The following is a 13,682-nucleotide window of genomic DNA, read 5'->3' on the forward strand; positions in this document are numbered from 1 at the left end:
GGGGTCTCACTGAGACATTGCACAATTTAAGCTGTTTTTCCCCAAGCCCAATCACTTGATTTCCATTTTTTAATTGGAAACTGCTCTTGTTTTTTTTTAGAATCGCGGTGGTGGGGTGATCTTTTTAAAACCTCTTATGGCGTAGTTGGTCTAAAAATAGGGACAATTTAGGGTTCAGCCTCAAGAACAAAGTCGTTTTCAAACATTTGAATTTGCATGAGATACCACTCGGTCTCGTTTCATGTGTCTTAATGTCTAGTGGAAAGTTGGTTTGTCGTCTTAAAGGGGTCCACTAAAAGGTTTTTGTGCATGTAAATGGTCTGCAAAGGCTAAAATCCCTGTTTTCACTATGTAACACTCGCGCTTCTATTGGCTAGCGCTCCAACACATTTTACGTGAGAGGCTAAGGGGCGGGACATCTCTAAGTGGTTGACCAATCACAACAGAGCCAGCCAGCTAACCAATCAGAGCAGACTGGGCTCTGGTTTCAGACAGAGGGTGAAAAGAGGTGCTGCAGCACAGGCAGTATGAGAGAAATAAAGAGCTTTTGAACATTAAAGCATGGAGACATCAGTCTATTCGGCGATCTAGAGATAATTAGATGTGACCACTCGGCTTTTCTGCTGCACACCTCGTTTTATTTGGCTACGCTAGTGATCCTAAGGCTCTTTAAATCTCTAAGTACCTGGTAAAGAAAGCAGGTTAAAGCAAGTCTTGAGAACACTCATAAATAAACAGTGTACATGTGCATCGCTCCTTTCACAGTTCAGTGGGCCAAGAAAACACTCTCACTTAATTTAGCTCACTCCTTAATGTTCCCACCTGGGGCTCTTCTGCAGAGACGTACATTTCACTGCACACAACCTGCCCCAATGCTGAGGCTCACATACATATGTACCGTGTATATACATGCAATATCAAGAGAAAATGCCAGGGGGTTGTGTATGCTGTGTATGTTACATGTTATGTTACAGAAAATACATGTTTAAGATGAACTTCCTGCAAACTGTATGTCTCTAAAGCAGCAGGACATGATGGAAAATAGAACAAACTGTCCTGCATTTCAGGTTGTGTGGTTAATAAAACATATTTGACCAACATCCTTTCATAAAACATAGAATACTTGTATAAAGATAGTATGCTTGTATAAATTATTACAAGACTGCATTGGTCACATCTAATTATCTTTAGAGAACAGACTCATGTTCAAGTCTGCATGCTTTAAAGGTGGGGTAGGTCATTTTGGAGAAACCAGCTGGAGTGCGCTAGAATTTGAAAATACACAGCCGGAAGAAATCTCCCACTTCCTTACAGAGCCCCTCCTCCAACACACACGAACGCGCACATGACCAATGAGGGCACGAGATAAGTTTGTGCACAGATGGAAGGCTGACAGGCAGGTAGGCCATCCAGTTATTTTAGCCGGGCCGGCTCAGATGATTGGTCGTACTTTTTACAGTACTACGGCTTCCACAGATGACATTTTTTTTATGGATTTTTTGTCAAAGCACTTCAAATATTCATTGCTATCGGGATGTTAAGAGCATTCCATGGAATATAACAAAAAGTGTATCTCGAGCCGGTTTCTCAAACTTACCTACCCCACCTTTAATGTTGAAAAAGCTCTTTTAGTAATAAAAGGTTACATTTTTAGTCATAAAAGGAGAAGGTAGCTGTGTGACTAACATCACCTTGTACTAATGGCAAATAAAAAATCACCTTTTTAGCAAACTATGTTAAAGATCTTTACCATATTTAAATGCTGATGTTTGCTTTTAATACGAGACACTACTGGTAAGTAGAATAAACACATTTTGAATATACATCACCATGAAACTTCACCAGCTGATTACTGACATTAAGACAAGTATGTTTTGTATCACAAGTATTCCAAAAAATCTGAATATGCAAATGAGGCATTCTCCCTTTTTAAAGTTTGTCAGGTTCAGGTTCAGATTTAGTGTTACTTTTCGTTGATGTTAACTATATATTTTTTGCTAACATTTTAAAGGTTACACCACGTAAAATAATGTAAAACATTAGATACAGTTCAAATTCATGATTCATTTCGTTGACATATAAGAATCCATGTTGTGTCTTTATATCAGAAAATACTGTACAAAACAGCCATTAAAAAACTACTTTCATTTTGTTTTTAGGAATACAGTTTGAATTAAATCAGGCTATAGATGATATATGATCGTTGCTTTCCAAAGCATCAATGTCACATGAGTGTCATTTAAAAAAACAACCTCTTGGTTTTTTTGGGAGACATTGGCTTGTTAGCGTTCAGCCGCTCCGTGATGGATGCAGCCGTCACAGAGCGGTGAGCGCGGAGGTCAGAGCGATCGGAGGCTGACAGAAAGAGGTCAGCGGCAGTCAGTCAGAACATCAGGAGAGCAGCAGCTCAACCAACACTGGATCCCTTTCATCTCTGCAGAAGTAGACTGAAAGTGACGGTTCGACTCATCTCCAAACTGTCGTAAAATGTATTCTTCTGCCACAGTTGTTTAGCAGGATTTTCAGACTTGGGGACCATTGACATGTACTTTATTCATATTAGCAATTAAACACAAATACATGTATGATAATATAAAAATAAAGAAACAAATAAAGGACTACTACTACTAGTATTATTATTACTACTACTACTACTACTAGTATTACTACTACTACTACTACTACTACTCCTACTAGTATTGCTACTACTACTGCTACTGCTACTACTACTACTACTACTACTAGTATTACTACTACTACTAGTATTACTACTACTACTACTACTCCTACTAGTATTACTACTACTACTACTACTAGTATTACTACTACTACTACTCCTACTACTACTACTACTCATACTACTACTCCTACTACCAGTACTACTACTACTACTACTACTACTACTACTACCACTACTGCTACTACTCATACTACTACTCCTACTACTACTACTACTACTAGTACTCCTACTAGTACTACTACTACTACTCATACTACTACTACTACTAGTACTCCTACTACTACTACTACCACTACTACTACTCCTCATACTACTACTACTACTACTACTACTACTACTCCTACTACTCATACTACTACTCCTACTACTAGTACTCCTACTACTACTACTACTACTACTACTACTAGTATTACTACTACTACAACTACTAGTAGTATTACTACTACTACTACTACTCCACTCCTACTACTAGTACTCCTACTCCTACTACTCCTACTACTACTACTAGTACTCCTACTACTACTACTACTACTACTAGTATTACTACTACTACTACTACTACTAGTATTACTACTACTACTACTACTACTAGTATTACTACTACTAGTACTACTACTACTACTACTACTACTACTACGACTACTACTACTAGTATTACTACTACTACTACTACTACTACTACTACTAGTATTACTACTACTACTACTACTACTACTAGTATTATTACTACTACTACTACTACTACTACTACTACTAGTATTACTACTAGTATTACTACTACTACTACTACTACTACTACTAGTATTACTATTACTACTACTCCTACTACTACTAATCATAAATATTTGTATAGGGCTTTTCAAACACAGGATGAAAATCAAACATTTTTTTTAACAATTTTGCACAAAACCCAGAACATGAGTCTGTTCTGCGTTCTAAAGATAATTAGATGTGACCAATGCATTCTTGTAATAATGTATACAAGCACACTATATTTATACAAGTATTCTATGTTTTATGAAAGGATGTAGTAAGTTATTGGTCAAATACATTTTTATTAACCACAAAACTTGAAATGCCACCACATGCAGGACAGTTTGTTCTACTTTAAATCCTCTCCTGCTGCTCTCGAGACATACAGTTTATAGAAAACAAATCATATCAGCATCATATGAACATGAGCATGAGCATACATAATTTCAAGAAGGTAAAATAAGCAACAGACTAAATGCAATAAAATAATATAACTGTACACAACAGATAACCCCAGGAAATGAGACACAATAAATAAATACAATAAAAAAATAAGACAATTAAAAATAGAGACCAATAAAAGAGGGATATTGCTAATTAAAATATAACATGAACCTTTGAGAAATTGACTGTCAAATGCAGCTGTCCAAACATCATCAATTATACAGAAAGCAATCTAAAAGGACCAAACTGCAGACTCGCAGTGAGTTCAGCCGACGGCCTGAGTCTTGAGCTGTATCTGTAAAATACATCTAAATGCCTTTTTTTCTGGATCTGTGAAGTGAACATATCAGTTTTCCACACACAGTCAAATCATTTGAAAGTGTGCATGCTGGTCATAGCACAGTGATAAAATCCTTTTGCACCATGGAGCATATCTCCTGATTGGCTGCTGACAGCGCTGTCAGCCAGCGGCACAGTCAATCACAGGATGGCAGCAGAGGAGGTAAAAAAAAAAAAAAAGTACTTTAGCTGACGTGGCTGTTTCCAGCGCCGGTGCTGAGAGTGCTAAAGCAGTGAACAGAAAACACCTTCCCTTTTCCATTTCATACACAGTTAGTTTTGTTGTTCTCTATTTTATTGTTGATGTTTATGGTTAAACACGTCAACACTTGCTATACACATATGAAGCCATTTGGTAAGAGGCTGTTTAATTAAATGGTCTATATTAAGACCATCTTTAATAGCAGCAAACAATTATAATGTTTGTAATCGGAGCGTCACTGCTTTCTGTTTTTTGTAGTACTGCATGTGACTCCATCCCCTGAGTGTATTTATATCCGCTGGCTAGCTAATTGCCGCCGCTGCACTGCGCTAACCCTACGTTCCCTCAGGTTAAAACTGTTAGCTTGTCAGCACTACTGCAGTTGTTTGGGCTGTTAGCATCCTTAGCTACTAGCCGCCAGCTCAGCCTTCCTTATGTTGAGAGTTGTGGATACTAGCTCAGACTCTAAATGCTCTCAATGGCTCCTTTTTAAAGTTTGCAGGCGTGCTAATAAACATTTTGTAAGGTAAATCTGCCACTGTAAGAGAAGGTTTGCATCATGGTCAAATGCTATTGTGTTGCTATGGCTAGCAAGTAGCTACTGGTCACAAGTGTGCCGTCGTTTAACAACGCGTGGGAAGTGCTTTTGAGTCAGATATAAAGTGTCTGGATGGAAAGATAAACAACTTTTTGTGACAATATTATAAAATCCTGAGAATTCAGGTCTAAGCTAGAGCTAACCTCGATAAAGGTATGTACATTAATCCGTATCTCTGATCTCACTACTTTCTTGAGTTTCTAGTATTTTATCTTTTATTTATATGATAATTTGTTGTAGAAACTGGAGGAGTATTGTAACTTAGCTAGCTAGTATATCATTGGTTAAAAAAGTAAATAATGTATGTGGAGGTATTTGTCAACCTCATTGTAGTGAACAGCACCAGCTTTTTAACAGTTGTAATAAATAAAAGAAAAATAATTAGGTCTCCCGACGACTACACCTCAGAGACTCATTCATATTTAATGTCAAGCTCAAGCAATTCATCATGTTTCTTGTATTTTCTCACAATTAACATGTATCAATGTAGGAGCATATTAGTAAACTAGGACAGTAGCAGGATCGTCATGTTAGATACGAAGTAATTGGCTTAAAAATGTCAGTGTGTCGTACCAGGTGCAAAGCAGCCTTAATGACCTAGTCCTACAGTATGTGACCTGAAAGTCACTGACTTCGCTATTTGATCATGTTTTTAGTACTTTTTCCAAAAGGGACACGTTTGATTGTGTGGGGAAATTGTGTGGGAAGGAGCACGGCTGCAATGTAAGCTAACATGTAATTAGCTAACGTAGCCAATTAGGTAGCCAGCAGGCTAAGTCGTGCTGTCTTAATTGGTCTCCGTGTGCAAATAATGATCCAATAAAAGAGATTATGTACATGTTATTATTCCAACCTACGGCCCTTGGGTCATTCTGGGCATTATTGAGGCTCTGTGGCCCAACTGGAACCAGTCAGTCCTCATTGTTGGCTGTGGGGCTGATTCAGTATATTTAGCAGCTTTGGAGGCTCTTGCACTGTAATACCTTGAATTATGAGTACATTTCACGAGTACTATTCCATGTTGTTATGTGAAAAGAAAAGGGAATTCTGCGATATAGGAAAAAACGTTTCATTTGTGTTAATTTCTTATACTTTATTTCATCCTGCTCCATTCAGTTAGTTGACCTGCACACATACATGTTAATATATTTAACAATCAAATATATATATACATGTTCATTTAACTAATTTAATCCATTTCTTGTTTTAACAGCTACCTCCCTGTACATCATTTTAATTGTATCTTTCATTTTGTTAATCTTGTGTGAACCTGTACTGTACTTTCTCTCTTACTCTGTTGCTGCTTAAGCCCCTGCATTTCCCCACTGGGATTAATAAAGGTCCATCTTATCTTATCTCTCATCTTATCTTAGAGCTATATTGATTATCTTTTTGCCGTGAACGCATTGATAGTATGAGTTTTGTGCTATATTGTGCCGGTGGGCTCCATGCTTTCAGGATTATCAACGTTTCTCTGAAGTGTTATCTCCTAAAGATGCCGTCTTGCACTCAAATGCAGCTTCAAGTCAAACATCCTCTCTCGAACTGACACATGCAAAAAAAACGTCACCAGTCAGCTCTGCCGCTGCTGAATTCCCACTTCTTTCTGTCTTGATGAAAAGGTGTTTTTCACGGTGAATTTAGATAAATGATGGTCTAAGTAGCTGCTTCGAGGGCAGGAAAATGGTTTACTCATCCACTTTCCCCCGGACAGATTTCCCCGCCGCCGCCCGGGGATTCAGTTCAGCGACCTTCCAATCAAAACCCTGCTTCTGTGACTTTGAGGCATTACTCCATGTTTCTCATCTCTGTCCTTCTGAAATGCACCAAACCAAAGCTCCCTTTTTACTTCTCTGATACAGCTGTGCACACATTGCAAGTCACGCACATTGAACTGGTATTGCTGCCATTGTGTGTTTTGTTTGTTTTGTTTTGTTCAGCCAGCTTAAAGGATGAACTATGAAATACACTCCAAGTTTGAATTTGTTCACAATAACAAATTCAGTGTGAGTCATGTGTACTTTTAGTTTACTGTAGTTTAGGGAGCTGATTTGATTTAGTGGCTGTTCATCTCTGTCCTGTTGGAAATGTAGGGTTTGGACGTCAGTGATGTATCTCTGCTCGGCAGGATAAATGTTTATTCAGTAAAGCGGGGGCACCACAGATGGATAGGGTAAAAGTGTTTCAGGATATTGGAACTCATGCAGTGCTAATTTTCAGGTTCATATCAGTATGTAGTGTCTCTACTTTAAAGAGTTCTCTCCTGCTAATTTTCAGGTTCATATCAGTATGTAGTGTCTCTACTTTAAAGAGTCCTCTCCTGCTGATGTTCAGGTGTATATCAGTATGTAGTGTCTCTACTTTAAAGAGTCCTCTCCTGCTGATGTTCAGGTGTATATCAGTATGTAGTGTGTCTACTTTAAAGAGTCCTCTCCTGCTGATGTTCAGGTGTATATCAGTATGTAGTGTCTCTACTTTAAAGAGTCCTCTCCTGCTGATGTTCAGGTGTATATCAGTATGTAGTGTCTCTACTTTAAAGAGTCCTCTCCTGCTGATGTTCAGGTGTATATCAGTATGTAGTGTCTCTACTTTAAAGAGTCCTCTCCTGCTGATGTTCAGGTGTGTATCAGTATGTAGTGTCTCTACATGTCTCCATGCTTTAATGTTCAAAAAGCTCTTTATGTTTCTCATACTGCCTGTGCTGCAGCACCTCTTTTCACCCTCTGTCTGAAACCAGAGCCCAGTCTGCTCTGATTGGTTAGCTGGCCGGCTCTGTTGAGATTGGTCAACCGCTTAGAGATGTCCTGCCCCTTAGCCTATCACATACAATATGTTGGAGCGCTAGCCAATAGGAGTGTGAGAGTTACATACAGTAGTGATGTCACTATGTTCCAGAAGTAAACAAAGAAGTCAAATGGAGGCATTTCAGTAGGTATTGTGCCATAAAAGCACAATAGGGCCTCTTTAAATGTAAAATGTCATACATTTTTCAAATCACTGCATATCAATTTATCAAACTTGCAGATCAATATAAACCTCCCAAGTGTATTGCTTAGAATAAAGCAATTATTTTTAACATTACGTTTGTGCATGAAATGCTGTTCTTATCTAGTTTGAATAAGCAATTGAGGCCTTATATAATGCATTATTTACTTTAAATCAAGGAAAAATCTACAGATGAAAATAGAAAAAGTGTAGGAGAAAGATAGTGATATCAGATAATTAGCTGACTGCAAATTATTATCAGATAAAAACTATAAATGCTGTTAGAAATTGAACCACTGTTAGAAAGATTGTTTGTATTCTGGCAACAAAAATGTTCATACAACCTCCTCAGTGATATCAGAACTGCTAAAAGGCAGAGCTTTGATTCTTGTTCTGTCGATCCATAGTAAAGCTTTAGTAATTCCCTGCTAAGCCAGAGGAGCAGAAGTCTTCCTGTCTCTTTTGCCATCAATGCCCGGGAGTGAAAGACAGAGACACGCTGACTGAAAGTGAGAAAGGATTTAGCTTCATCTGCATGAATCTCAGTAATTAGTCATTCCTCCACTCATCTCTCATGTCCCCTAATCTCTCACCCTCTTTCTCCCTCATCCTGCCCTCTTCTGCTGCCTTTTGTAAGTCTCCATCGAACCACTGTGCCTTTGGGTGAATATATTTGTGCAGAGATGACATATTTTTTCAAAGCAAACCCAGAAGATATATGCAAATGGTCCCTATAGGCAAAAAGCAATGTGATTTATTTGTATTGGATTTGGGAATATTGCATACAAAAGTTATTGATACTTACACGTAGGATATTCTCCACATATTAAACCACTTTATGATTTTGTAAGCATAAATGCAATCACCATATTTAAAAAGCTAACGTTAGGCTATAAAGGAACTACAGCACGGTCACATGACTTCACATCACCACCGCTAAGCTAAAGGCGGCTAATCTTGGGCTATAAAGGAACTACAGCACGGTCACATGACTTCACGTCTCCACCGCTAAGCTAAAGGAGGCTAATGTTGGGCTATAAAGGAACTACAGCACGGTCACATGACTTCACATTACCACCGCTAAGCTAAAGGCGGCTAATGTTGGGCTATAAAGGAACTACAGCACTGTCACATGACTTCACATCACCACCGCTAAGCTAAAGGCGGCTAATGTTGGGCTATAAAGAAACTACAGCACGGTCACATGACTTCACATCACCACCGCTAAGCTAAAGGCGGCTAATGTTGGGCTATGAAGGAACTACAGCACGGTCACATGACTTCACGTCAACACCGCTAAGCTAAAGGCGGCTAATGTTGGGCTATAAAGGAACTACAGCACTGTCACATGACTTCACATCACCACCGCTAAGCTAAAGGCGGCTAATGTTGGGCTATAAAGAAACTACAGCACGGTCACATGACTTCACATCACCACCGATAAGCTAAAGGCGGCTAATGTTGGGCTATAAAGGAACTACAGCACGGTCACATGACTTCACGTCACCTCCGCTAAGCTAAAGGTGGCTAATGTTGGGCTATAAAGGAACTACAGCACGGTCACATGACTTCACGTCACCACCGCTAAGCTAAAGGTGGCTAATGTTGGGCGGGATGACGTTTAGTCGTCTCATTTAGACAATTATGAGCAACCGCCATTTTTAAATCTACCAGTGGGGTATTTACTGACGTATTTTATGTCGTAGAACAAAACTTAATAATCTCAAAAGCTTGTTTTAACCACAGATCTTACAAGCGAACAAAAAGTGCCAAAATGCTGACTAATTTCTGGGTTTTAAGACTCATTCCTGCCCCACTCGAATGTCTTTTCTTCTACATGACTGTCTTCCTACCTCATGTTTTCACCCACTAATGCTCTAATTTATCTGTCCATCTTCCCCCCTGTCTCCCCTCAATATCTCCCCCCTCTTAAGTCTTCTGTCCTCTGAGTTAATCCACTACTTTTCCCTTGCCCCATGTTATGTGCATGCTCCTGAGTTTATGTGTTCTCTGCTACTACCACTAATACCACTAGAGCTGTGTTATTCGAGCCCTGCGGCACACACACACACACACACACACACACACACACACACACACACACACACACACCCACACCCACACCCACACCACACACACACACACACACACACACACACACACCCTCAATCACCCAACAAAGTCCTTACCATAGCAGTATGTCTCATCATTGTACCTGCAGTGTGTGAGCGTAAATCTGTGTGTGTGCGCCTGTCTCTGTGAATTAGTTTTCGCTTTACACCATGTCAGGGAGAAATAATGTGTAATGGCCCCTCAGCAGATATCTGGTGGGGAAAAATTGTGTTTACAATACGTCTGTATGCACACACACACACACACACACACACGAACACACGAACACACACACACACACGCACACGCACACGCACACGCACACGCACACGCACACGCACACGCACACGCACACGCACACACACATGAACACTAGCCAGGGGCGTTTTTTTTTGCAATTACCTAGAAAAAATGTAAATGCCAGGTTAGCGTCATTACTCTTTTGCAGGCGTTTAATTAAGAGTGTTTCCCCTTTAATCTCCCCGCCCTCACATCTTTCTGTTCTCTGTTTCTCTTCATTCCTCTCACTCCGTCCTTTTATTGAATGTCTGGTTTATTAATGCGCCCACTCTCCATGTGGATTCATGTTTGTCATCTTTGCTCACTCTTTTTTCTTCTTGACTAATTGGAAGGGGGAAATTGGCTTTTTTTTCCTCTACCCTCCGGTTTTTAAAAGAGCAAATACCAGAGCTGCCTTTAAAAAAAAAAAAATCTTAGTCAGGAAAAATGCAACTGAATTTACATCCTGGCAGAGTTTCCTAGTTAATCAATGCAAACCACACTGAACTGAAGAGGTACAGAAACTCAAATGTATATCTGAAGATGTATAGACATTAATTTCTATATGGAAAGTTGAGGAAGTCACAAAAAAAACCATCTTATCTTTTAACATACCAGACATTTTATTGTTTGTTCTGACTTTTAGTTTCACTACATTAAATATCATTAAGCAGACTCTTTTATCCAAAGCACAATCAACCAAAGAAACCTGCAAGTACATTGTTTTGAATAAGTCAAACATTTTAAAGAGCTTGTTTACTCGCTTGATGTGGAATAACCTGACCGTACTGTTTTACCAGTTAATAAAGCTTTTTGAGTATTATACAAACCATTGATAATGCTCGTTAACTGTCAGCCCTATTGACAGCAAACATACAATTGTAAAAATAAAAACGTTTCCATTTCTACAGTGATACTGAGCATCGGCACTGAAAGTAAATCATGCAGTGCAGAATTGTCCAATAAGAACGTAATTCTGGTACCAGAAGACGAACAAATGGCCGAAGGCATCTTGTGTCCCTATACTCCCTAAATGTATGAAAACAGCACATTAATTCATTAAATCTAATGTTTACTTAAAACATACAATGAGGAATACATCTGTTATATTCAAAGAGATGCCTTTTCCAACAGTACATGCTCAGTAAATAATATATTACGGTAATTATGGATGAGCTCCTGAAGATATTCTCCTATTCAAACACGGCTGGAGTGGATTATGGGAATCTATCTGTTTGCTGTTTTTCATTATAGTGCTTATGCTACATTTGAAAGAGTCATTATCTGTGGAAGCAGCTTTTCCTCTCACTGAGTATTATCCCATTGTACATTTTGTTATGGATGTATTACTATTCTTTTACTGTTGACTTAACATTGGATTTTATTTACCTACAACTCCTTTTCTCACAGTATTCACTTTCAAACCCCCCATGTTCCTCTCCAAATCCCTCACTATAATTCTCCTCAGCTGTTACCTCTTTCTCCAGAGCCTCCCCTTTATATTAGTTTTTCTCCAGCTTTGTTTACTCCATATCATTTCCTTCCTCTAATATACTCTTTGAACTTCCTGACTGTCCCTCTCTACTTTTAATTTAAGTCTCCCTCTGATTGATTAACAGAGTCAGGAAGAGACAACAAGAAATACATTTGGTGCAACCTGCGAACAAGCTGCAGTAAATCAGATCATTAACATATTGACTTTTTTTATTTTCATTAGTTTCCTGCTGTTTGTTTCCTCCACCAAGTCCACCAACAATCCAATAATAAATCCAACAGCTTATTTATTATGAGTTTTATTATAACCAGGAGGACTGAAGCTGATATGATGAAACACTCATTTCCCGGTTTACTCCACAGAGGCCACTTCAGACTCAGTCAAACCAGATTTCATTTGATGTGTTTTTAATGGATTTATCCGTTTTGTATCTGTGAGCAGCTTTTTCATTAAATGGTGTCACTTTTGGTTCTGTCATTTTACAATTATATTAAATCTGACTTAAAGGGGACCTATCATGCAAAATGCACTTTTGTACGTCTTTTATACATGAATATGTGTCCCCGGTGTTCCAGGGAACTCACCAAGTGTCCGAAAACACAACCCTCTCTATTTTCCTCCATACCCAAATCTCTAAAAAAGGGGCTGCAACGGATCTGATAAAAACTGATCCAGATTTGAACACTGTCCTGACGTCAGGACGGTGGGGCTACGGCTATTGGGCCAACTCCACCAATCAGGAGGAGACAGCCACGGCCATTGCCGTTCGAAAGCGCTGGAGACGCTGTAGTACATATGCCAGGCCTGTAAGTGGCGCTGTAGTCTGCCACAAAAGCAGCGAAGAAGACTTCCCGCCCATAGTTACCATGGTTACCCTTCTGTTTGTTCTCCGCTGTGGCTTTTTTTCTCCCTCCCCGAGGCAAGCGTTTGCTCCCGCTGCTTTAATTCAATGCAATCCCTCCCCGTCGAGGCAAGCACTGTCATTCTCTCCGGTTAGTCCACCAGCAGATGACAAACACCCACCTCTCCGCCTCTTCCAAGGAACGAGGGGACCGTGCGGCAGAGTTTCAGTTTCAGTTTCTTTCGCCGGTCAAGATGTCCGTTAAAGTTTAAATCTTCCGGACAAAATTAGAAAAGTGCCGGTCAAAGGTCTTCTTTGTTATTTATTGAGCTTTAAAACAAATGAATAACGCCTCCTATATAATAAAACACAGAGATCTCTTTTTCTCCCCCTCTTCTGACAGCCCAGCAGCTGATCAGAGCACGGCTCCCTTCTCCTGCAGGGGGGCGTGGTCAGCAGAATCAGACCCGTAGACAGCAAACAGCACATAGAGCGAAATGAGGCATGGCTAAAATGCATGATCTGTTTGGTATTTTGAAAACAGAAACGTATAAATATACCTTATATAGGTATGGCCCTACAATATATCATTTAAATATAGCATAATAGGTCCACTTTAAACTTGCCATCTCCCAAAATACGCTTTTTTAAAGGGGAGCACAGGTTCAAACCCCACTGCAGTCAGCATGTTGTTGTGTCCCTGAGACACTTCACCCCAAATTGCTCCTGTGGGGATTGCCCACAGCATTGAGTATGTAAGTCGCTTTGGATAAAAGCGTCTAACAAGTAACATGTAATGTAATGTAATGTAACATAAGTTTCACTTGCCCCATGTAGACTGCCTGATTTACCTAGCATTCTCCTTAGCTTTCGCTGTACTGAGCACTACCAAAG

General features: G+C 39.4%; 1 protein-coding gene across 1 annotated transcript in view; it reads left to right on the forward strand.

Moving 5' to 3' along the window:
- LOC117482071 (B-cell receptor CD22-like) overlaps positions 1–13,682 on the forward strand; it is a 1,109,798-nt gene that overhangs the window by 75,500 nt on the left and 1,020,616 nt on the right. The gene's annotated exons all lie outside the window — the stretch shown is intronic.

Source organism: Trematomus bernacchii, unplaced genomic scaffold (assembly GCF_902827165.1).
Source record: "Trematomus bernacchii unplaced genomic scaffold, fTreBer1.1, whole genome shotgun sequence".
NCBI classification, from domain to species: Eukaryota; Metazoa; Chordata; class Actinopteri; order Perciformes; family Nototheniidae; genus Trematomus; species Trematomus bernacchii.